The sequence below is a fragment of the Carcharhinus amblyrhynchos genome, chromosome 34, assembly GCF_965287045.1.
Source record: "Carcharhinus amblyrhynchos chromosome 34, sCarAmb.v2.hapA, whole genome shotgun sequence".
NCBI lineage: Eukaryota > Metazoa > Chordata > Chondrichthyes > Carcharhiniformes > Carcharhinidae > Carcharhinus > Carcharhinus amblyrhynchos.
The window spans coordinates 861972-886938 of NC_137357.1; the positions used below are offsets into that span (position 1 = coordinate 861972).

Consider the following 24967-nt stretch of genomic DNA (forward strand, 5'->3'; position numbering starts at 1 on the left):
ATCTATGTTTTGCAGAACTGACTCACCCAAACATGAGTACGGGTTGGCAATTCAACAACTATCTGGGGGAGGAGGCTCCACAATGGTGTGACAGGCCCGCATGTGAATATAATGGAGGAGGTTAAATCATCTCAGATAATCTACAGGCAGAAATGTTGGTTTGATGTTTCACATTAGTTTCATGTGTTCAGCATGCCAGTCTTCATCCATTTTACACCCGTCCACGTGATATCAAGGAACGAATGAAGGTGCTGGAAAATGACCAGTCATTAATGCAGATTATCCAAAGCCAATAGTGTGGAGGTTGTGTTGTTTTCATACAAACAGCTGATCCCACAGATCACAAATAAGAGGGCTCATTTCTGACAGTTAGCTAAAGTTCAACAGGCAGGGTAGCGGCAGGGCACCAGGCACTTGAGGCAAATATTCAACACATTACCCACTGCTGCATTCAGAATTATTGATACATCTGGATTGAAAGATAATTTTGCATGATGAGGACAGAGAGAGTTGGTATCAGAGTAAGGTAGTGACGTGGGTGAGGGCAGAAGGAAACACATATGATGGAACGCAGGAAAATAGGGAGATAGAAAAATAACAAAAAAAAACTGAACGTAGGCAGGGTAGTCAAGAATGGGGAAATGGAACAATTAGAGATATGTAAGCGCACTAATGATAAAAACTGACGACTTTAATTTGTGTAACGCCTTTTACACACTCAGAATATCCCACAGAGAATCATTGCCAATGCTAAAACTGCCATCAATGAAATAACATACAAAGTGCTGCAGGGAATACAGCACAAACAAAAATGGCACGTATTACAAACTATCCGGGTATTTAATATTTTCCACTGAGTTTCTCAGTGAATAGCGATGTCTTAGCATAACGATTCCTCACAACAGACACACAATATGTTGGAGAGCGGAAGATTAAACAACCACTACAACAATGACAGAAATAAGAGACAGAGTAACCAGTGGACAAGTTAACCTTACAAATTATTTGCATTTTATTATGAATCTCCGGTTGATTCATTTACCCGATTTTTTTTTTAAGTTTGTGATCAGTAACCTGCAGAAGAGAACACATTTAACACATTTAATCTCTGATCACATGAACTGTTTGTCTGTGAGCCGTTCTTCAGTAAGAAGCAACTTGGAGCGAATCCCCACATTATGTGAGTGAACAGCTTAATATTTAACACGTCTCAATATAAAGAACTCCCATACTCAAGTCATTTCATTGCAACTTATTGGAAAATGGGGAAAGTGCTGTGCATAATATTTGGTGTCTTGCTGCTCGTGCAAGAAAGTGCTGTGCAAGAAGCCCGCGTCTACGCTCTTGAAGAAGACGGTCAGTATATCTTACGGTTGCCAAAATACGGTTGTTCCTACTCTGCATTGTAACGCTTTTTTTTAATACAACTTTCTATCACTCGTGCCCATCACTGGTTTGGATCTCAGATCTGGCAAATGTCACCGCTTTATTCCTGCCAAAATCTGAATGATTTAAGTTTAAATTCAAACAATGTTCTTTAGCTTTATTTTTGTCGTCCGTCCTATTCCCATACACATCCCTCCTCCCCCCCCCCCCCCCCCACCCGCCCCCCACCCCAACCTCCTCCACGATTTTCACATCTTTATCTCCTAAACGTTTACCAGGCCCAAAATTTTCAGAGAACTCTGCACTCCAAAAATAATCAGCCGAATCTCATCACTTCATCCTAGGCGAACTTACCTTGTCCAGGTCCCTCACTGCTCCTCACTGATACTTGATTTCAAATCTTATCACATAATTAACTCCATAGTGCACTATTATAAGAAAGTCACCAATAATTCCAATCAGGTGTACAAACGAAAAAATATTAAATATAAAGTGAACGGAATTTTTAACTCACTGTCACCAGCAATGTTTTTTTTGAACAATTAATGTAAACGTTAGAGGAAGCTCGTTTAGCACTTGAAGGTGAAAGATAGTTTTGTAAGATTGTATTTTTACAACCGCCCTCATCTGCATGTAACAAAACCGCCTCGGATTGCTGATGTTCTCATGTCTACTGTTTATTTCATCACCCATAAATGCAGACCAAATATTCCTCTTTTGTTTTGTTTCAGAGGCGAGGTTCAGATGCAGAATACTTGGAGGGGTCTGCCGATATGGAAGCTGCGCACCGGACCGGGTTCTTCCGGTTTCTAATCTGTGTTGGTATGGCGAGCACTGCTGCGCGGATCCAACACTTTTGCAATGAAACATTTGAATTGTAATCGTTTCCTTAGCAGCCAGCTTCAAATCGGCCGTCCTTTCATTGTGGCTGCAACAGATCTCTGCATTTCAGAATTACAAAATATATCAATAAAACTCACTGGACTAATCACCGAATATTGTGCAGATCTGGTTTCTCATCCGGTTTCTCTATTCCTGCATTAACACAAAGGGAAAATATATCAGAAAATGTCACACTGGGGACATAGATTCATTCAGTGAAGAAACGGCCTTCAGGCGACCACTTCTGCTTCATAAATATCGATCCCTAATGGCAAAGTAAACATATTTATCTGTACTTATCCCATATTATTGAATATTAAAACAATTCAAGCCCATTCAAATCCGTTTTAAGCTTGGAAATGTTCTGACCTTGCCGACCTTCCCAGGCAGTTCATTATAATTTCACATTATATTTGAGTGAAGAACTTGCCTTTTCTCAAATCTCATCTGAATCTCGTGGCCCTCATCCTAAAAGTATGCGCCTTCATTATTGACCCCTCAACCAAGGGAACAGGTGTTTTTTCATTCATCCTCTCTACCCTATCACCTAAACCATGCCTCCCTGAAAGTTATTTGCTCTAAACAAAGGAATATAGAAAAAAGAAGCAAGAATTATCAATTTGATATTTTGAACGTATCCTCCCAATCATCTTGATCACGGCTGTTCATCAAGTTCAATATCCTGACCCCACCCTCCCTACTATATCCATTGAGCCCGTGATATCAAGAGGTACACCAAATTTATTATTCAAAACACACAACTGTTGGGCCCGACTACTTTTGTAGTACTTAATTTCATCGGCTCGTCACAAGCTCTGGGCGATTATTTTCAGCTCACCTCAGTTCTAAAAGTTTTATCCTTTCTCTGAAGATTACGTAACCATTTTTCGACATCCAACCAATTGGAACATTCTTTGTGATTCTGCCCTGTCCAATCCCGTTGGAATTTTATGCGTTTCTACAAATCTCCCCTCACTCTGCTAACCACCAATAAAAACAATCCTCACCGAGGAGCATCTGCTCATTTGACAGACCTGCCATCCCAGGAATCAGCCTGGAAAACCTTCTCCGTACTCCCTCTATATCAAGGGCATCGTTCCTCAGGTAAGGATAGAGAATTCAGGATATTGCCTCAAAAACGCCCTGCACAATGTTAATGAAACATCCCCATTGTTATACTCAAATCCTCTTGCTATTAAGTCCAACGTACCATTTCCCTCTGTTATTGTCTGCTGTAGCTGCAAACTTCCTTTCAGATAAATAATTTAAAGAAAATGAAATTCAATCCTTAAAAATAACAAGCAATGCCAACTCACTTGTTCAAATGCTCCATCCCAGGCAGCATTCTGGGAAATGTCCTCTGTGCAGCCTCCAGTGTTACCACATATTTCCGGTAGTGAGGTAACCAGAATTGCACACAGTATTCCAGGTGTCATTCGCCATTCCTTCATTTTGTTTCTCCTCCAGCAGTGATCTTGTCACACTTATCACAGAGAAATCAATCTGTCACTGCTCTGCCATTCTAACCATCCAATCATTATCAGCCTTTAAACAGTAATCACTCTCCAAAGCATAGTGTCATCTGCAAACGTGTTAATTGTTCTCTCCTACCACATTACTATCCATGTTGTTTATGAATATAATAAACAATACACGTTCCAGTGCTGATCATTATAACTTTGGATACCGGCATGCCGTCCATCGAACAGCCTCATATCATAATACTTCGAGGCCCATTACGAAGCCAGTTTCCAATCCAGCTCGCCAAGTTTCCCCAAATCACATCGGCTTTTCCCTTTTCAATCAATCTCCCAAGTCGGAAATTGCCAAATATTTTGCAAAGATCCACAAAACTATAAGAACTGAACTTCCCTTGTCCACACACAAAAAAATCGACCAAAATTGTTCGGCATGAGATCCACCTGACAAAATCATATTGGATAGTTATAATTAACTGATGTTTTTCCAAGTGAATATTCATCTTTTAAACAAAGCGAATTTTGAAAGTTCGAAATGGCAGAACTCTTAGAAACTTTAACAGATTAATCCGGGACTGCAAGCCAACAGTTTCCTGGAAGTGGCAGCAGGAGAGGAGCACTTGGCCAAGAAAATACGTGTCATGCCTGCCTTTATCTGTCGGTGTCTGGAGTATAAGAATTTTGCAGCTCGTTTGAACTTTAATCAGATATAGAACACAGAGTACAGCTCTGTTTGGCACATGGAAGGATGTGATGGATTTGGATAGGGTACAGAAAACATTTTAACAGTTATCTGCTTTGAATGGTATTAGCTGTGAGGAGAGTTTGGGCAGAGATTGTTCGATTTCACTTGAACTTTGGAGAATTGGGTATCTGATAGAACTTTGCAAATTGAGAGAGCCGTGGATAAAATGGACAGTTGAACTCGTTTTCCAGGGGGAAAGAAAAACGTCAGTTATTTGGGTTCTGATGTTGAAGGCAAAGGGGGGAATGTTTAAAGGAAATGTAACAGGTAATTTCTTTACACGGGGGAGGGGGAGAGGGTAGGTTCTTGAATGTATGGTCAGTGGAGGTTGTAGGAACAGATTCAGTAACAACGTTTAAGAGGAGTCTTGACAGTTACATGAATAGGCAGTGGATAGCGTGATATTGTAAACACAACATGTTTTTTAGCTTTGAAAGTGGTGCAGGATCTGTTCTGAGTGCTGCGACTCGTTGTTCCACAGAGTTCCTCGGAAACAGGATCTGGTACAATTTCTTCTGCATCAGTCTAGAGAGGATCTATGTGCTCATATATTCTTGCTAAAAATATTAAAGAAATTCCTTGAAAGTGAGGTGACATTACAAATTATTTCCTCTTGCTGAAGGAGAAGAGGACGTTGTCACCTGGGATGGCGTAGGTGGTCTCCGTCGCCGACTACATACAAGAATAGATAACAGGCAGGGAGATGAGGCATGTGCCTCTCACTTGCAATTGTACGGATCCATTTTATAATGTTCAGTGAAACGTTGACCTTCATGGGAAATGTCAGTGTTGATTGTACACTTCAGTGAGGGCCGGGGTCTCCCTGTTCTACCTTATAAAACTCTGTGACCACCTTCTGATATAATCAGAGCAGACTCAGGCACTCTGTGAACCCAGTCGTCACGCCGTGGTCAGAATTACTTCAATCTGAATATTGTTCTCCCTGAATTTTTGCAGCAGCTCAAATCACAGCCCCCGGAAATCCATCCACAACTCCTGCAAACATCATCCCATAATTGAAACAAATCAAAACCTCTCCTCTGAAATTATTTTCTCTGTTATTTGAAATAAACTTAGGGTGAAATTTTATCCTTGCTGAAAACATGTTCAGTTCAGAATGACTAACACAGATATCAAGTAGACAGCCTCAAACCATGTCCAAGGTGCCATCACGCTGCTTTCTTCTATGGGACACACATAAAATATTGCCCCTTTCGGGCCATTTCAGTTCATTTGAGTTGCCACATGTAATTATGGCGCTGGAGAGCCAGTAAGATATCCATATAAAGGTGAAACAGTGAATTGATTGAAACTTGAAGGGCAATAATTGAAAGGAATATGGTAAATAGACAAGCCAACGGGAATGAGTTGATGGGACTTTCCATGATGGGTTTCCAGCAACAGATTCAGAATGTTAAAGTGATTGTAATTCACCGCGAACAGGGTGATTGCTTCACATGTTTTGGCATGAACCAGAATATTTGCAGCAGATTTTTTCGATGACGTGAATTTGATTAAGGTTACTCACTCCGAATGCGGGCGGGAGAAATTTAGTGACAGGCGATTCCAGGTTGATCAGAGGCACAGGCGAGTGTTAAATAAGTAACTGGGCTCAGTGAGAGCTATCATGGGGATGGGATTGGAGACGAAGAGAACATTACTCAAAAGGCAGAGCATGTTCAAACGGAGCCGAGAGGTTGTCAGCAGTGCGGATCAGCCGCATGGTTTAGTCAGATAGAGAGCTCGAATGGATAGATCTGGGTTTTGTGGTGGGTACAGAAGCCGATTGTAACATTTTTAAATGTAAAGAACAACAATGCAATGCAAAATGATTTGTGTAATTAGCAGTGCGTGGATAGACAGATAAGGGCTTCTGACAATCGCCTGGATGAGGTGGTAACCAGCTTGAATAACTTGAGGTATATACTCGATCTTCCATAGTAATGATAACCAGTTATCATTTGTAGAAAGCTGGGAGAGCGCCCAGGACAAGCTCCTGTCTGTTGAGGTCGCATTTCCGTCTATTGTCCTCAGGTTCTGATCCATCGCTGCAAAATGTCCATCTGTTTTTGTTTAGATTCTGACCTATTGCTCCATCAATCCTATACCCTTTTCTCGGATTCTGATCGTACTTCTCGCTATTCCTGGTGTCTCCAATTCTTTTCAGTGTCGGTGATGATGCTATCCGCGGAGACAGTGCATTCACTCAGTGAAAGAAGTCCGCCAATAATCAAACGGGGGAAACATCAAGTGACACAGTTACTATCCATTCAGACTAAAGTTACTTCCACACATGAAACAAACATATCCAGCTAACTGCTTTGGACTCAAAATATTTGATTGTCAAAACAAGGTGGAACATTTTACGTGTTCTGAAAAGTGAACTTTGTTTCTCTTGCACGGATTTGAGCGTGCTTTCTGTTTCATTTCAGATTTCCAGCTTCCACAGCAGTTTGCTTCGATGAAAGCATTTATCTCGCCTGCATCAGAATTGTTTTGGTTTCTTGGGGAAGAATTCCTGGAAACTGTGGAGTGACTGGCCATAGCTTTTAAATGTGTCAGAGATATTCGAGTGCTGCCATCGGACTGGAGTGTTCTCAGTATCAGACCTGTCTTTAAAGTGACGGGGAGACAGATGAATCCTGATGCTGCCATGATGTTGGCAAAATGACTATGAAAATTGATGTGTATTTAAATTGTACACTGTGGGCAGAAGAGTTGGCATCTTCTAAAGATTTGAAATTTGCAAGATCCAAGAGACATGGTTGTGCTACTGAGAGACCATGTCTTGCACACACGATGTAGTACTACGATGTGTGTCCATGAGAGTTCCGTCTGAATTTTCGGTAGGATGGAGGACCCGGCACCTCTAACTTTGTCATTCAAGTTTTATTGTCTAGATTTGCTTTGTTTATTACTCACATTATTTGCAGTTCTCGCTGGCTGAGTTTTCCCACTGTCTTTCCTGATCTCTCCCTCTTTTCTCAGCCATAGTTGTCTTTTCTTTGATCGTGATTTTACGTGAAGGTATCCTTGCTCACAAGCGATTGTCTTAGGCAAATCTAATGTCAAAGTGAACCTTTCATTTTACATTCATTGAGAACCAGATTGGTGAAAAGACAATGGGGGACCAGAAAGTAGCCGAGCAGCTAAATAAATAATGTGTCAACCCTCAAAGTCAACATCCTAAAATGCAAACAAAAATGTGTGGGGAACTCGTGGAAGGTAATGAATACAATAATTATCAACAAAAAAAAGTGCCAAGGAAAGTAATGGATCTAAATAATGGATAAGACAGCTGGAATTAACGTGTTGCACCATAGAATAGTGAAACAAGGAGCAACAGAGATAGGGGAAACGCTTGTCATTCTTTTTCCAATAATCCTTTACTTCTAGGAACATTTCAAAGGAATTTTAAACTGTCCTTCTTCAACAACAGAGGAGGAAAGAAACAGCGAATGGTGTTGAGACTGACATCAGTATATGAAAAAAGTGTTATTTTCCATCATGAAGGATCAAATAGCAAAGCATGTAGAAATGTATAATGTGTCCAAGTAGTCAGTTAGGATTCGTGAAGAGGCAGACAATATTACTCGAATTCTTTGAGGCGGTACTCAGTTGCATAAATGAAGGGGAACCAGACCGTCAATTTCCAAAAAACGCAACAAACGGTACTGAATGAAAAGCTACTTAATACTACATAAAAAACTAAGATGTTGGGTTAGTATATTAGTTTGCAAAAAACATTGACTGACTGACAAAATACAGTGATTTTGGAAAATAGAATCATTTTCAGGATGCAAAACTCTAACAACTGGCGTACCACAGTGATACGTGCAGGGTCACAATCTTTGACATCATACATTGATCACTATTATTCCAACAGGACATCCCAGCAGGCCCGATCCCTGTAACCCTAAGCATTTACCACGCTATTCCCGTCATCTGCACTCCTTGGAGCAGACATCAAGACACAAGTGAGAATGGCCTACCAACCTGACTGGCACATAGAATATAGAACATAGAACAACTACAGCACAAACAGGCCCTTCGGCCCACCAGTTGCACCGATCATATCCATACCTACCAGGCCTATCTGTAACTCTCAATCCCATTAAATGTCATGTCCTCATCTAGAAGTCTGTTAAAAGACCCCAGCGAATTCGCCTCTACCACCACTAACGGCAGCGGATTCCACCAACTCACCTCCCTCTGAGTGAAAAACTTACCCGTGACATCTCCTCTGTATTTGCTTCCCAGCACCTTAAACCTGTGTCCGCTCGTAGCGACCATTTCAGCCCTGGGAAATGGCCTCCGAGAATCCATCCTATTTATACCTCTCAACATTTTATAAACCTCTATCAGGTCGCCTCTCAACCTTCATCTCTCCAGGGAGAAGAGACCTTGTTCCCTCAACCTGTCTTCATAAGGCATGCCTCCCAATCCAGGCAACATCCTTGTAAATCTACCCTGCACCCTCTCAATAGCTTCCACATCCTTCCTGTAGTGAGGTGACCAGAACTGCGCACAGTACTCCAAGTGGGGTCTGACCAGGGTCTTATAAAGTTGCAGCGTTACCTCCCGACTCCTAAATTCAATCCCTCGATTAATGAAGGCCAGTACACCATACGCCTTCTTGACCACACCCTCCACCTGCGAGGCCGATTTAGACGTCCTATGGACCTCGACCCCAAGGTCCTTCTGCTCCTCAACACTTCTCCGAGTATCTTAGGAATGTGGGGAAAAGCTGGAAGGAACCGTCAGGGACACAGGGAGAATGTGTAAAATCCACACAGACAATAACTTAACCCACAGTGGAACCCGGGTTCCTGGAGCACTATGGCAGACAATAGGAAGTGTGTGATCAGTCCCTGTATGAGACATGACTTTATTGTTCCACACTAAATTCATTTGACAATTAAACATATCTTTCATTTTTTTCTTTTCGCCAAAGTTCTGGGGATGCATGCTCCCTTTTTGGCATTCATGCACGAGAACAGCCAGATACCATTTAAATATAACATTCTGCAGCTATTCTTTGTCTATGTCACACTCCATTTTCGATTCCACACGTCCAAGTAAACAACTTCACCCTTTCCTACATCATGACCCTGCTGTAGGATGTTTCCCACTGACACATGCCTCTCTCTCCACATTTCCTCATGTCTCCTCTTGATATATTTCTTCCAGATCTTTATACCACCGGCGAATCCATCCCTACTGCCTTCATTGACAGATTCTCTCTGGATAAACGTGTACAGTGAGAATGTGAATGTCACAAAATGGAGAAAAAAAAAGCCCAGTGTGTTAGTAGATGAATGAACAGTAAGATGGTTAAACACAGGACTCTCTGCAACTTGGAATGTTCCAGCTGTTCAGCAGAAGATGCAGCATAAGATGTGGGTCAGGCTGAGCTGTGTGTGCTGAGTTGGGTGTGGTGGCAGACACAATGCACCTAACACCGGTACAACTGCAGATGTGACAGATGTTGCACAGTGGAAAATGAACAAATTTGAGCGAATGCAGCTTCAGGTTAACACACATGAGAAATGACGTGAACTGAATTTCCAACTTAAAAACAAGCGGAAAATAGTTCAGAACAACAGGGACTTAACACAGGTGGCGTCATCTGTTTGTTCAAAGCATTAAAAAAAGACTGAATAATGTTGTAACTTCAATACCCGGTGGACATGCCACAGAGTATAAGTTAGAGACTTTCTTCAAACAAGTGAAAGTTTCTCAAAGACAGATTTCCTTTAGTACAGAGAGGCAGAGCAATTCACGTCAAAAAATGCATCTTCCAAGACAAGTGGCTCAGAAAATATTCTATACGATCATTGCTGTCATTGGTGTCCCTGGTAAGTCATAAAACAATTGGTATTGTGAGAATCGATGCGTGAACCTGAGCTGATTTTAATCTGTGTAATGTGCCACATGCTGTTTAAAGTGTTACACGCAGATCTAGTGTTGACCATTGTACAGATATTTGTGATCTTCCCACAATCACAATCCCGAATTCTGGTAGCCACACGGAAAATCAATCCATGGCCACAATATCGATCAAGTAAAAAGGGATCATATTTTCAGCCTCGCAGTGGTTACTGTTGAATGAGGCAGCAGACCAGGGGAGGTAATGGTTTCTGAGGGAAGGACATAACACTGATATCTGGGGTTGCAAATTAGATTGTCACTAACTGGAGCGGAACACCTTAGCACGGTGACCATGGACAATTTTGGCTGTCCGTCACTAAGAAATTATGCTGACTGTGGCTGTTGGAGAATTGATCTTGGAACAGGAAGAGGGCATTCACGGTTTCCCAGTGCTTAATATGGTCACAAATAATCTGAATTTGTCGCAATTCGAAATTACTCCGCTCCCACACGAACCCTTTAACTGTTTATACCCCAAAATACATCGATTCAACTCAGAATTGAATATGATGAATGTCAGACTTGCAATGGCTTTATTAGACAGAGTGTACAGACAGGTGGCTTTCTATGATGGGAGAAACATATTTTCTTCATCCCAGAATACAAAAATAAACCACATTTCTTTTCAATTCTGGCCTCCGTCTGTAGTCTCCCTTCGAAGAGTTACCTCTTTGTATCCAACCTTTCAAATTCCTTCAAGGTCTTAACATTATTGAGGTAAATAGTGTTGATGCTGAAAAAAAAAACAAACTTTGCATCAACAAGTGGAATACCTCAACCAGTCTGGCAGCTGGGAGAACGGAAATACGGAGTCAAGATTGCAGTTTTCCATTAACTGTGGAAATTGAGGATTGACAGCGGGAGCAAGGGCTGCAGGAGAAGCTATCAGAGAGATGATAGTTGCAGAGCCTGTTTCCGGGCAATTGGACTACCTGGAAATAGTGGTGAGAGGAATCCAGAACTCTGTGTAAATGAATCAATTACTCTCATCGAAGGCATTTTCGGAGTAAAGTGGTTGATGATGGAATTTGCGAAGAGATGAAGCCCGAGCAGGTGGTTAGACAATTGTGTTATTGTCTTTCAGTGTTCTTAGTATTACTGAAATTAACTACTACAGAAAAGTCAATCATTCATATTTCTAATGATATCGTAGGAAAAAAAAACTATTTAATTGAAATGGGTTTCAATATTACAGAAGTTTTTTTTTCTCATATTTTTAGAAGTATTAACATTCTGAAACGTTATGGATATCACATTTATTCATGGTCAACCATTTGTTGTATTAGTTGTTTATTTAAAAATAGATAACTGAAATTACATATTTTTTAAATAATTGCATTTATTATTAGCGGAGTTAAAGTGATAAACCTAAAGGATAGTAGCCAGCAGAAGCAGCAGCTCTGGAATTGGCCACTATAATCTCAGAGATAATTTGCCACATTCAATGTACTTTCCCAGCAAAGGGAGAGGCCGAGGGAACAATTACAAAGAAAAGAACAACCCAGCAATGGAAACAGGCCCTTCGGCCCAACGAGCCCTCGCTGCCATCTTAACAAAGCATTTTCCTGCATCTACCTTGACCCGTGTGTATGCGTATGGTTACAGAATGCACTGGGTACCGGAGAAGACATGGATGAAGGACAAGAAGAGAAGGAACGAGGAGCAGGGAAAAAAAATGACGGCTGCATACAATAAGAGAGCATCACAGTCTTTTTTTTTGTGTGAAGGAGGTGATTTACCATCAATCAGTGGTTAACATTCCCTTTAAGAACGACAGAATGTGAATCCCAAGTCAACAAAACTTATCTATCAGACCGCTTACGGGTCTTTTGCATTCTCAGTTTGAAATAGTTTCTGCGAATCTTTCTCTCTCTCTCACGCTGCGCCCCTCACTTTCGGTTTAGGAAGGCCTTTAAGTTTCAGTTTATGATCACCTTTTCAAGGACAATTGGAATTTCACAACAAGGTTTGGCCTTATCAAAAGGTGCCAAAGACATGAAATAAGATGCTAATAATAGTTAATGTATTATTTCCATTCTGTGTTCCCTTCTTTCTCTATAGTTAATTTAATGGCGATTCTGGTGCTGTTCCGGGGCAAGTGTGGCCTTTCCAGCTGCAGCACTCGCTACCTGGTGGCCATGGCAGCGGGCGATCTGATGGTCATTATTGTTGATGTAATATTGAGGCGATTCCGTTTCTTTTATTATCCACGGTGTTTCCTGGACTTGACCCCTGTGTGCAGTGTTCTCTTAACGTTTCGCTCAGCAGCCATAGACTGTTCTGTCTGGTTCACCGTCATGTTCACATTTGACCGATTTGTCGCCATTGGATCCAGGAAGCTGAAATCAAAATTATGTACCAAAAAAACTGCGACTGTCGTTCTTGCAACAACAACCATTCTTTTATGTGTTAAAAACGTGCCTCGTTACTTTAGATATGAACCTACCAAAGTAATCAACAATGTATCATGGTACTGTCGAAATAAGAGAATCTACTTCACTGACCCGAGATGGCAGGGATTCGCTCAGTTTGCAATAGTGTCAAACCCATTGATCCCATTGGCTGCAATTCTGATGTTTAACACACTGATTTTCCGCCGCATATTTATGGCCAGCCGAGCCCGCAAGTCATTGAAGGGTCAGAACAAGGGAGACAAACACCGTGACCCAGAGATGGAGAGTAGAAAGAAATCTGTTACTTTACTCTTTGCCATCTCCTGCAACTTCATAATTCTTTGGTTATTGTATGTTTTATATATCATGGATGTGCCAGCACTATTTTTCCGTGGTAACGATTATGATATATTTGAGACAGTTGCCTACATGCTGCGGGATTTGAGCTGCTGCACAAACACCTTCATTTATGTAGCGACTCAATCCAAGTTCAGAGCTGAGCTAAATAGAATGCTTAAATGTCCACTTATATGGATTGCTCAGTACATTGATTGAAACAACAGATAATTAACCCTATTATCTAGTGTACAAAAGAGAGGGAAAGGGTGTTCCTGTGAAAGCAAAATGATGAAATTCCAGACAGCCAGGAGAAGGTGTAACGGCAGCAGGAGGAGAAACAAAGTTTCTGTGGGGATGAACTGCCTGAGAAACATGTGAACGGCGCAGGGAAGCTGAGAGAGCGGGTGTGCCAGACCTATGTGTGTGTGTGTGTGTGTGTGTGTGTGTGTGTGTGTGTGTGTGTGTTCGTGTGTGTGTGTGTGTGCGTGTGTGTGCGTGTGTGTGTGAGTGTGTGTGTGTGTGTGTGTGTGTGTGAAGGCGATTTGAACAAGTTGAATGAGTGGCCAACTCCATGGGAAATGCAGCGCATATCAAATCAGAAGTATAATGTGTCATTGGCAGAATACACTATTTTTGGGCCAGATCCAGTATATATTTTAAATAAAATGCACTGTGTTTAAGCGTTGCATTATGATGCGATTGTTAAAAAATCTATATCTTCTGGAGCAATAAGCTGAGCATAAAATGTTAAGTTCACCTCCAAAATTAGACAGAATCTCTGACCGGCTAATTCAGGAAATAAACGTCTTTCGAAAAATTCATTAACTGAGACCGTCAATTTATAAGTACGTAAATACAAGAAGTGTTGGTAAAACTGAACAATTTAAACGCAATTTTCCAAGGGGAGATTAAGAATGGAATGTTTAAATGTAGACCCACCTCACTCACGCTGTTTTCAGCCTGCGAACGTGCTGTATTCTTCTATGTGAGGTCCACAACTTATTTTCAATAAGGTCGTTGAAATGTGAGTTGCAGATTCGTTGGTCTGTTGGCGACCTCTAGCTGTAGGGGAGAAAACATTAACTGTGTGGTATCAGGAACTATCTCCTCCTAGATCATGCCTACCAATGACTAACAGCAAGCAATCCATCCAGAAACCCTATTCTTCCTGATATTATTCGGATCTAAACAAGCAAACGCCAAAAAACTCGCCTTCCACCAAACATGCACAACCCTCTACTAATCTATCCCAATTTGCACAGCACTCAGAAAGCTTGGCATCATCCATGAAAAATTGGCCAACTTGACTATGTGCCGTCGATCAAATAGATTCTCCACTCATCTCGTCCTATTGCCTGCAGTGTGCAGCGTTTAAAAGATGCACTGCAGCAAATCAACATGGCCACTTCCACAACACAGTCCAAACCGAGAAATCTACCAGATCGATGGACAAATTTGTAGAGATATCGGGAGATCATCACAAATCATTATCTCTCCCAGCCACTCACCATCCTGACATGGGGAAAAAAGTGCCGTTCTTACACTACTGCTCGGGTAAAATGATGGAACAGCCCTCCCGAACAGGACCTGCACCATATGGACTGCAGCAGTTCAAGGAACCAGTTCATAACAGATTCTCTATGGCAGTTAGTGATAGACAGTGTATGGCAGCTGATGCAAGAACGCCGTCAATTGAACCTGGGTCCCTGGAGCGGTGAGGCAGCAGTGCTAACTACTGTGCCACCCTTAATAACAATACAAATGTTATTGTTCTTATTAATAATATTATCCATCATTATTATTGTCCACGTCATTACCATCATCAAGATGATTGAACAATATTAATTTTCTCAGGGCGGTACAGTGGCACTGCGGCCTCCCAGCACCAGGGATCCAGAGTTAATTGCGGTCCAGGGTGACCGTGTAGGGTTTACACATCGTCCCGTTTTTGCGTGAGGTCCCTGTCACTTTGCAGTTTTCATCCAACAGTGCGGGTTAGGTTGAATGGTCTTGCTAAATTGTCCCTTGGTGTCGGACAGATTGGCGGGTTAAATATGTGTCACAGGGATGGGGCGCAGGTAGGATTGTTGTCGGGCAAGCTCGATGGGCCGAATCGTCTCTTTCTACACTGTCGTGATTCTATGATTATTGTTTCAATTATACTGCTGCTAATATTACTATTAATCATAAAATCATGGGTGATCTGGACCCATTACTCCTGTTCTGATAAATGTCCTGTTCCAATAAGGAAGAATTGTATTCCTTTCTGATCAGTCAATAGACTGTGGTCCACACAACAACCATCACAAGCTCCGTTATCTGAAGTCACATCCAGACCCATTATCGTCACCGTTAGCACCATGTCAGTGACCCATTTCACCCCTTTCCATAACACCTTTACCTCAAATAATAATTCCCACTTGTTCAAGCTTCATGTCAACAGCAAATACATCTTTGTGTCCCAGAAGCTTTCAGCATTTGCAAACATTTCGCTTCTCCCAGTTCTCAGTGTTTAATTCTGTGTACATTAACACCACTGTCTTTCATGTAAATCTTTCCATGCAAGATTCCTGGAGTTAAGTTGCTCTCTTGCCTGTGCTGTCTTTTAATTTTCCAGGCACCAACATATCTTGCTGTTTAAAACAATCATTTTCTCTTTTCTTTCACTGTTCCAACTCCGTGCTGACTGATCACAGCGAATATTGGGGAGAATGGTTTTGCACTGCACAAGGAAAATCTTCATCAACCGGGACAGTTTCTAAAATCGGCAGACAGAGGTGAAATTCACTCTGACATTTGGACAGTTGCTGCTGGAGGGAAGGATGGATGTGTTAGAGCCACTGCAGTGTAGGCTGCTAATAAATTCATAGTGTTGTTAGAAAGCGATTGGATTGATTTGGGTCCATCAACATTGACAGAATGGTGATATGGATGAGTTTCAATGTTCTGGTTTTGACAGATCAGCAGAGGCTCAGAATGAATCAAACATTCTTGAAGCTCTGTTACTGGAAATGGTGAAAAATGTGAGCCACTCTGGAAGATAAGTGAAATGTGAATAAATATTATTTCATTTGGAAATGTATATGTCGCCCAGCAACGCCTTTGAACTGGATTTTGATTCCATCTGACGGTGTTCTTGTATTGGCTGGCATACACTGTCTTTCGCTAACTGCCATTGAGAATCTGTTATGAAATGTTTTCTTAAACTGCTGCAGTCTATATGGTGCAGGTCATGCTGGGGCCGGGGGGAGGGGTGTGGGGGTGGGGCGGGGGGCGGGGAACTGCGGGGGCGGAGGGGGGGGGGGGCGGCGGTGGTGGAACTGCGGGGGGCTGTTCCATCATTGTCCCCGAGCAGCAGTGTAAGAAAGGCAATATTTTTCCATGTCAGGATGGTGAGTGGCTACGAGAGATATTGATTTGTGATGATGTCCCGATATCTCTACAAATTTGCCCATCCAGCTGGTAGATTTCGCGTCTTCGACTGTGTTGTGGAAGTGACCATGTTGCTTTGCTGCAGTGCATCTTTTAAACGCTGCACACTACAGGCAATGGGACGGGATGAGTGGAGAATATATTTGATCGACGGCTCGTCACTCAAGCTGGCCAATTTTTCATAGATGATGCCAAGCTCTCTGATTGCTGTGCACATTGGTTTGGATTCGGTCGAGGGTTCTGCCTGTTTGGTGGACGGCAAGTTTTATTTTTGGCGTTTGCTTGGCTTGTTTAGATCCGAATAATATCAGGAAGAATAGGGTTTCTGGATGGATTGCTTGCTGTTAGTTACTGGCAGTAATGATCCAGGAGGAGATAGTTCCTGATACCACGCAGTTAATGTTTTGTTCCCAACAGCTAGAGGCCGTCACTACACAAACGAACCTGCAACTCACTTTTCAACTATTTTAATAAAAATAAGTTGTTGACCACACATAGAGGAATAAAACACATTCACCGGCAGAAAACAGCGCGAGTGAGGTGGGTCGACATTTAAACATTCCTTTCTTAATCTCCCCTTGGAAAATTGCGTTTAAATTGTTCAATTTTACCAACACTTCTTGTATTTATGTACTGATAAAATGACGGACACAGCGAATGAATATTTCTGTTTTAATGACCGTAACAACCGAAGGGTCTTCAGAATTGTCGGGCGATAGTGGAGGTGCCTACCTGGAGGAAATGGAAACGAATGGATTACTGGATATAAAGTTTGATGAATTAAAATGAAGAAGAAATTTGGAAATCTGACTACCATCTTCACATATCCCGGCGCCCTCAATGGTCCCGAGTGCGAGCGGTAGCGCTGGCATACAACATCCTGTTGTATTTAGTTGCTGGGGAAATGTTGTGGACCCTCCCCCTCACTTCAGTGACAATCCAGATTACAGTAAATGAAGATGACGGAAACAAAACATTTATTTATCATTTCTAACCTTTATTTAATGGCATAAGAAAGAAAGTTTTTACAAAATAATTTTCAAATGCACTTGACAAATATTGCATCAAATCATGAGTGACTCTGTTCCACAATGCAATGCGATGTAACAGCTTTAATATGGACAGTGCAATGCTCGAAATACATTCTAAGTTGTTTTCCATTGTTCATTGAATGGAAAGTATCTATTTTCACGCAAAGCGAAGAGAGAAATCATAATTCAGCAAGCACAACATGAAGTAATGTCCAATTAATTTTAAACAACAGCAACATTTATATCTGGAGTTACAGTATATTCAACATGGCGATATTTGTGGAAAAGTGAAGGGGCGTCACCTTTAATTTAAGTCATATGTCTGAGGACGTCACATCCTGTATTTGTTGATGTCGATGATCTGAAACGGTAAAATAAAAATATATAAGAATTCCAACGATTTCCACAATCAGGTCAACACTTTAAAAGTACTTGTGTTATATTCCAGTTCAACTGTCAGTTTCTTTCTATCAAATCCACACTGCACATTCTCTCTGATACTTTCAATGTAATGTACCACTGAAAATACTGCAGGAAATCACAAAGCAGAAACCATGTGGGACAGGTCGCATCCCTATACTGCGGCCCTCCCATTGGAAAATGTCATAAAGTACGGTTTAACATTATAATGTATACTTCGGAGATGAATGGTCGCTGCCCAATGGTGGTTAAGAGCCCGTGCGTATGCCATAGACAGCATTATTTTTCACAGCTGTCATAAAAGGAACGCATAAGACGGGATTAATGCGGATCTCGTGAGTACTGTGGGGGTAAAGAAACTTTTCCTGAAACTTGGGCTGAAAATATCTGTTTTGTTTCACACAATTCGCGGCAGGAACTCAAACCAAATGCCAAATTATTATTTGATTGGCTGGAATTCACTTCAAACCAGAGCGATTATATTCCACACAAGAGGGCGGGAGGCTGCAGTAATATTCGGAAGTGATAATCAACTCAGAATGTTCTCTGAGCATTGGGATTCCATGAAGGACATCAGAATGTGACCGGGATTTCCTGGTAATATCCATGAAATTCCAACTTTCAACCTGAAGTCAAGTGTGTTCCTTAAATTAGTGATCAACTAAACATTGAACTTTTGATGGGGTGAATTTTAATGGTAGGTTGAAAACAAGTTTTCACAGCCCCTCAGCTGGAACTAGTTCATTAGAAAGCAGGATTAATGTAGCTTCAGAAGCTATGGGTCAAAAACAGAAAGCTCCTTCACTGTGACCTTGTCTGTAGCTTCCTGAAACATGGAGTCACAAGGACTGAGCTTGATGGAATGATGTCATTTAACTTAAAGGTTAATTTCAATCCAAATGTCTAATGTAAAGGGTAATTTAAATCTAAATGATGATTACAAGCATGCGGGGATAATTTTAGGAGGAAAGTCTAAATAGTTTTGCGCTACGTGCATTTGGTATTCAGAAGAATGAGAGGTGATCTCATTGAAACATAGGATTGTAATGGGGATTGACAAGGTAAACGCTGAGAGGATGCCGTCCCCATTAAAGATTCTAGCGCCAGACTGAGGAGTCTCAGTATTAAGGGACACCAACATAAGACTGAAATTTACAGGATTTTCTCCTCTGAGTGGGTGGTGAATCTTGGCACAGAGAGCTGTGGAGACAGAGTCCCTGTGCACAGTTAAGGCTGAGATAGGCAGATTGTTGATGAATAAATGAATCAAGGGTGACGGGGAAGGGGGAAGAGAGTCAATATGAAGAATGTCTGATCAGTCATGATCCGGTGAAGGAGTGAACCAGTCTCGAGGGGCTGAACGGCCTAAGCATGTTGCAATTTCTTATTAAATTATTTTATACTGATCCCAATCGACATTCTACGAAGCGGAACAATGAATGATTTATCTCACCCAGAGTGCCGCCGTCACCGCTAGAACTCTCCGAAGTGAAGATACCGTCAGGGCTCTGGTTCAGCAGCAAGTGCCCACTCTGGGAGTCAATGGTTTCAGTCTCAGCGTCGTCATAGTCTGTCAAAGCAGGAGCTTAGAGGTAATAGCATTTGATTATAGCAATATATAGCTGAGAGATAATAACAATTAATTAGTAATGAATGACAGTTAGAATCCTACCCTTAAATGTCTATTACCTCAACAATTATGGGACAGAAAGAAGTGTGTCTCTCATGGTGTGGAAATCACTGAGTTTGGGCGCGAAGAGTTATTAGGCTAAATTTTGTCGTAGCATTTTCAAAATTTCGTTTGATATAATAACCTTGCTAATAATTCACCAATCTCATACACCCACACACATTTCACAGCCCAAAATGGCTACTGGGAAATGCTAGAACTTTTTTTAAAAAAGTTAAAATTCTTTTTTTTTCGGAAGAAAGCAAACTTCATTTCAATTGCTGCGAAGTACCATAAAACATTGTTTCAGGCTCAGAGGTTCTGGAACTGAAATTATTCTAAAATGTCTGAGCTACTTGGCGCTGTCATTTCATGGTGTGCACGTCATTATGTACACGTTTGGAGATTTCAGAAGCTATTTCAGATATTACAGAGTGAGAAGACTCGGAAGGAAATGGTAGGATGTGAACTTCGACCTACCCGGAACACAGGAGGAATCCACTGCAGGATATTCTGATCCAGGATCCGTGTCTCCCAAACTGTGACTGGTGTAATATTCAATCTGATCGAAGGAGTCAATGCTTGAAGAAACTGGTCAGCAAAAAATAATTGGTTATTAGCAAAATGTTTGCGGTTGATTCATTACGTTCTTATGATGATCAAGAACGATTCAGAAAGTCAAAGTCGATATCGCAACAATGTCAACGCCACTGTGACAATGTCCTGACATTTGATCGTGGCGCCAGTTTGGGAGAACAGTGAACAGACTGACTGCAGTGGTTTAAGGGGAAGAGCCATGGCCACATAACTGGGGCAACTATGGATGGATTAATGATGTCACTCTGGTTCTGAACAGTCCAATGTGTGAGATATCAGTGAACAGAAAATAATGTAAAGAACAAATCTGTTCCGGCTGGGTCAGAGGACAAGGGTTTACTGATACAGAATCCTTTCCCACTGCCATATTGTTTTCCTGCCCTTTATCTCCAGAGATGAAAATCGATCAGGAGTGAAAATAACTCATGGAGGTCGCAGGCAAGACACAAGAAAGAGCAAAAATAGTCTAAATTGGAACATTATTTTCGTTCTGTTCAGTCATTCTGGATAAATCTCGGTCCTCAGTACTGCTAACATTCTTGAAAATTATTTTCAAACCTCTCCTGTTTCCTGTAGCCTTTCAGTAACATCATGCTCAGACACATACAATCCACTCCACTATCTGGTTGATTTTTATCTTCACGTTTTGCTACGTGTTCATTGTATATAAACGCCACATACTTTGTGGATGCTGGCAATCGCAAAAAAAAAACAGAAAAAGCAGACAAAGTCAGCCAGGCTGGCATGAAGAAAAGTCATAAAAACGCACTGTTGAACTTGTTTCTCTCTCCAGCCCTTCTGAGATGGCCAACATTTCCTTCTCTTTTTTTTCATTAAAAATGAACCTTGTGTTTGTTTTGGTTTCACTGATACATTTGTCAGATACATTTTGCATCGAGTCATTTTTGGACCACAGCATTTTAGTACATTTTATGAGGTATTTTACTGATATTCGCTAAATATTTTCATGAAGCTGGTTGATGGGTTTTTGATAAGAGAGGGGATTAAGGGTTATGGGGAGAGGGCCGGAAAGTGGAACTGAGCCACGACAGATCAGCCATGATCTTATTGAATGGCGGGGCAGGCTCGAAGGGCCAGATGGCCTACTCCTGCTCCTATTTCTTATGTTCTCATGTTCTTATTTCTTTCTCACTGTGTTTTAAATTATCTCTTGCTTTTGTTGACGTTCTTTTTTCAATCGTATGTCTTATAATAGCAAGTGAGTTAACGTTTTCTTATAATTTGCTTCAGTACTTGTCAGACCAGCAAAATTTACTACCACTTTTAAAATGTGTTTGGAAACATTAAGATATTGTAAGAAATCATAACCATGTGATCCCAGTACCCATTTGTGTAGACCACCAGTTCTAATCTTCTTCCGACAATATAAACATTCACCCCATAAATTAATAGATTATTACAGCAAACTGGTTCTAATTTTAAGATCGCCCCATGATTCTGTACACAGGGAGCAAACACTTGCATCCAATGTAATTTACTGCCTAACTGATGAATCCTCCTTAGTGATGCAGTTTTGAAGTGCATTCACTATTGCAACGTATAAACGCAGAAAACGTTTTGGGTCTTGCACTATTCCAATGCAAATGACAAGAAAGAAAGAAACAAACAAAAACGCAGGAACTTAATTTTGCCAATTTTCTCAAGGGGTAAGTATTTTTCAGGTCTACCCTCAATAGAATATTGGCCATGGATGATAGTTCCAATGAAATGTCATGTCACCAATAGTACAACACCTTCTCAGCACTGCAAATCGTGTCAGACTTGATTTCCTGGACCGAATTCTGGAATGGAACTTGGACCTGGAAACATCTGAGTCAGAGGCATGATTGTCATGGACTAAAATGGAGCTGACCGTTATATTCTGTTCCCATCCGTTTGTGTATGAGTTTGTTGTTTCACACACAAATTTTGGACAACTGGAAGAATGCATTTATGGTGTTAATCATAATTTGCCAGTTGCCATTTGTACGAATTTCATGCTGTTATTATCTGAGAAAGGTCATGAAAGGTGTACTGATTGTTCTTTATAATTTTTGACATGCAGATATATTTTTCTCACTCTGTCGGAATTGGATTAATGTTCCTGCTAATAATGCTCAGCAGATTGATGTATATTTTCCTAACCACGTTCCTTTTTCCTTTCTAATCATGGTGTCAATATTTGTTCTCCATCAGTAGTGTAGTATTACACTCCTTCGTAGTGATTCGGTGTAAAATTGGAATGGTCCGTCTGCTAGAATTTTCCTTTCTTTGCAAATGCATGGATGAAAAAAAAAGATCCTAACGCGTTGGGTGCAAATGGCTTTTGTTTTTGCAAATCTACCATCCCTATTCAAATCTTCTGCCATCACATGTTTAAGTGTTATCATGATACAAAGTGCAGAAAAAAATCTTTAATATTCCTGCCATTGCATTATTTTGCAATTAAAACAGTGCTGGACAAACACATATGAAGTTATTCTGAATTGCCAAACTTATTTCTCCCTTCATTGGATATCGTGTTAATTTATTTAACAACCAATGATTTTACTGTTTTAATGAACTTTGTCATCTTAACCAATTGTGTTCTCTCTCCTTCCTTTTTCGTCACCTCCCTTATACTGGTTTGCTACCCACAAAAAACAACACCCCCACCACCCTCCACCCCTCCCCCCCCCGCCACCTCCCCGCCCACACGCGCTATCCTCCTTGTTCTTGTTGTGTAATGTCTTCCATTCGTTTTTTTTTCCTGCTTTTCAATGAAAATATATGTTTTCCTCACGTCGGCTGAAAATCATTTTAAAACTTTAAAGTTAAGCAAAAAAAAACAACCTTAATGTACTCCAGACATTTGCCCAGACAGCAGTGATCCTGTAAATCGTATCAGCAGTAACGTGTTCGATTGATTTATGTTCAATCAAACAGTGTATCCATGGTGTTTTAAAACTGAACCATGATGGACGAAAGGAGTAGCCTATTTGGAATTTGGAAACAACTAATCTGCTCGCTATTTTTACACAGGTGACAAAAAACCCTCTTCAGCAATAAAGGAGATTGGAAATCTAATCAAATCCGTTCATCCTCTAAAACCTATTGAGCTTTGTGTCATTTCTCCTTTCCATTTGAAGGATGAGGAAATGGTGTCATCAACTGACAGTTAAGGGAGGGAAACCTGAAGCTTTCAGTGTAGCTTGGGTTTGAAATGAAATGAAAATACAAACCTGAAGCACGGAACTCAGTGGAAACCTTGCCAGGCGGAATGTCATCTATTTCTTCATAAATGGCTTGGTACAAACCAGAAGGTGGATCCCTGACGCCAGTTGAAGGCCCTGCTGCAGGGGGATTGAGACTGTTAGTATATTGCTAGATTTACAATTAGAAATATCGTTCCTCATTAGCATTAATTTCACATCTCACTATTTGCTGAGGCCAGATTCGAACTAGGCCTGGAGAGTTTTTGTCTTGCTACCCTGGGTCATTAATAAAGTGATGATACCACTGTCTCCATCACAAGGGTAACTGATCCATTTTCAGCCCATGTAGGTCGGCAAGTAAAATATCGATCACGAATACTCGGTGTGAGTTCAGAGGGAGGCTGTAGTTGTGTTTATCTGTTCAAAACGAATGGTACACAAGGCAATATTTAACTACATTCCTTAATCATTTTTTTTAACATCGAACAGATCGCCAACTTGTCACCGCACCAAACACGATCGAACAACATTCTCTCCCGCTCCCACCGCCTGGCATTATGATTTGGAAAGACTTTGCAGCATTATTTTTTATTATGTTGTTGGTCTGTAGTGTTGGGACTGAAAACTAAATCTTCTGTCTCAGAGAGAGGGGCGCTACTCACTGAGCTTCCAGCATTGAACCTGCAGTTCTCCAGTGTTGGCTGCGATGGGATGCAGAATTTGCACCGATGGTTGTGGAACTTAATTTAAAAAGAATCACATCACATCTCAAAATGGATTGAATTCAATTAGAGAGGTTAACACTGGACATAAATCGGAAAGCATAGGGTTGCAACCAATAGTAAATTGAAATTAAATATAAGTTACGAAATATTGACTAAAATCAGAGTGCAAATTGTTTGAATTTAAATTTTTGATCTATTCTTAGAAAAAAATGAAGTGTATTTCGAGTCTCGGAGACGAGTGGATAAATCAGGAATATAAATGTGGATAAATCCCTCACTTAAATGTTATATTTCTGTCTTTGCCAAGCAGCTTGGAAGAAACCATTGGCTGGATAATTTGTTTCTCACATGGACAGGAGACATTCTGCGGGAACCAGCGTAGAAGAGAATCCCCTCGGGGGTTTGGAACAGTTATTGATGTTTCACTGTAAGTTCAGGGATATGATTCGAGCCTTACCTTTCATTGTTGATTTCCTCCTCATTACTGCCAAAAGGGCGATTAATTCACAGATCAACAGGACACCGAGTGATATGCAGATCACCAGAGGGATGGAAGTGTTTTCACCATCATGACCTAATGAAATGTTCAAGAAAGTATTTTCAGGTCAAATTCCATATTGTTTCTTAATGCTTACATGATTATCAATTGACAAAACTAAGCCAATGTTAACATGTTCCAGTTGTGCATCTTAACATAAAATTAACATAAGTAGTTAATACTATTTATTAATAAGAAATACCTGAA

At 40.9% G+C, this 24967-nt stretch overlaps 1 protein-coding gene and 1 long non-coding RNA gene across 2 annotated transcripts in view; one reads left to right on the top strand and one right to left on the bottom strand.

Moving 5' to 3' along the window:
* The window catches only part of LOC145361221 (scavenger receptor cysteine-rich domain-containing protein DMBT1-like), a 445694-nt gene that overhangs the window by 342697 nt on the left and 78030 nt on the right, over nucleotides 1–24967 (top strand). The gene's annotated exons all lie outside the window — the stretch shown is intronic.
* Nucleotides 20233–24792, bottom strand: LOC145361160 (uncharacterized). The gene is made up of 3 exons (XR_013889813.1): nucleotides 24680–24792; nucleotides 23525–23635; nucleotides 20233–20297 (listed from the first exon to the last, which is right to left on the bottom strand). It is a non-coding gene; the product is annotated as an uncharacterized LOC145361160 (long non-coding RNA).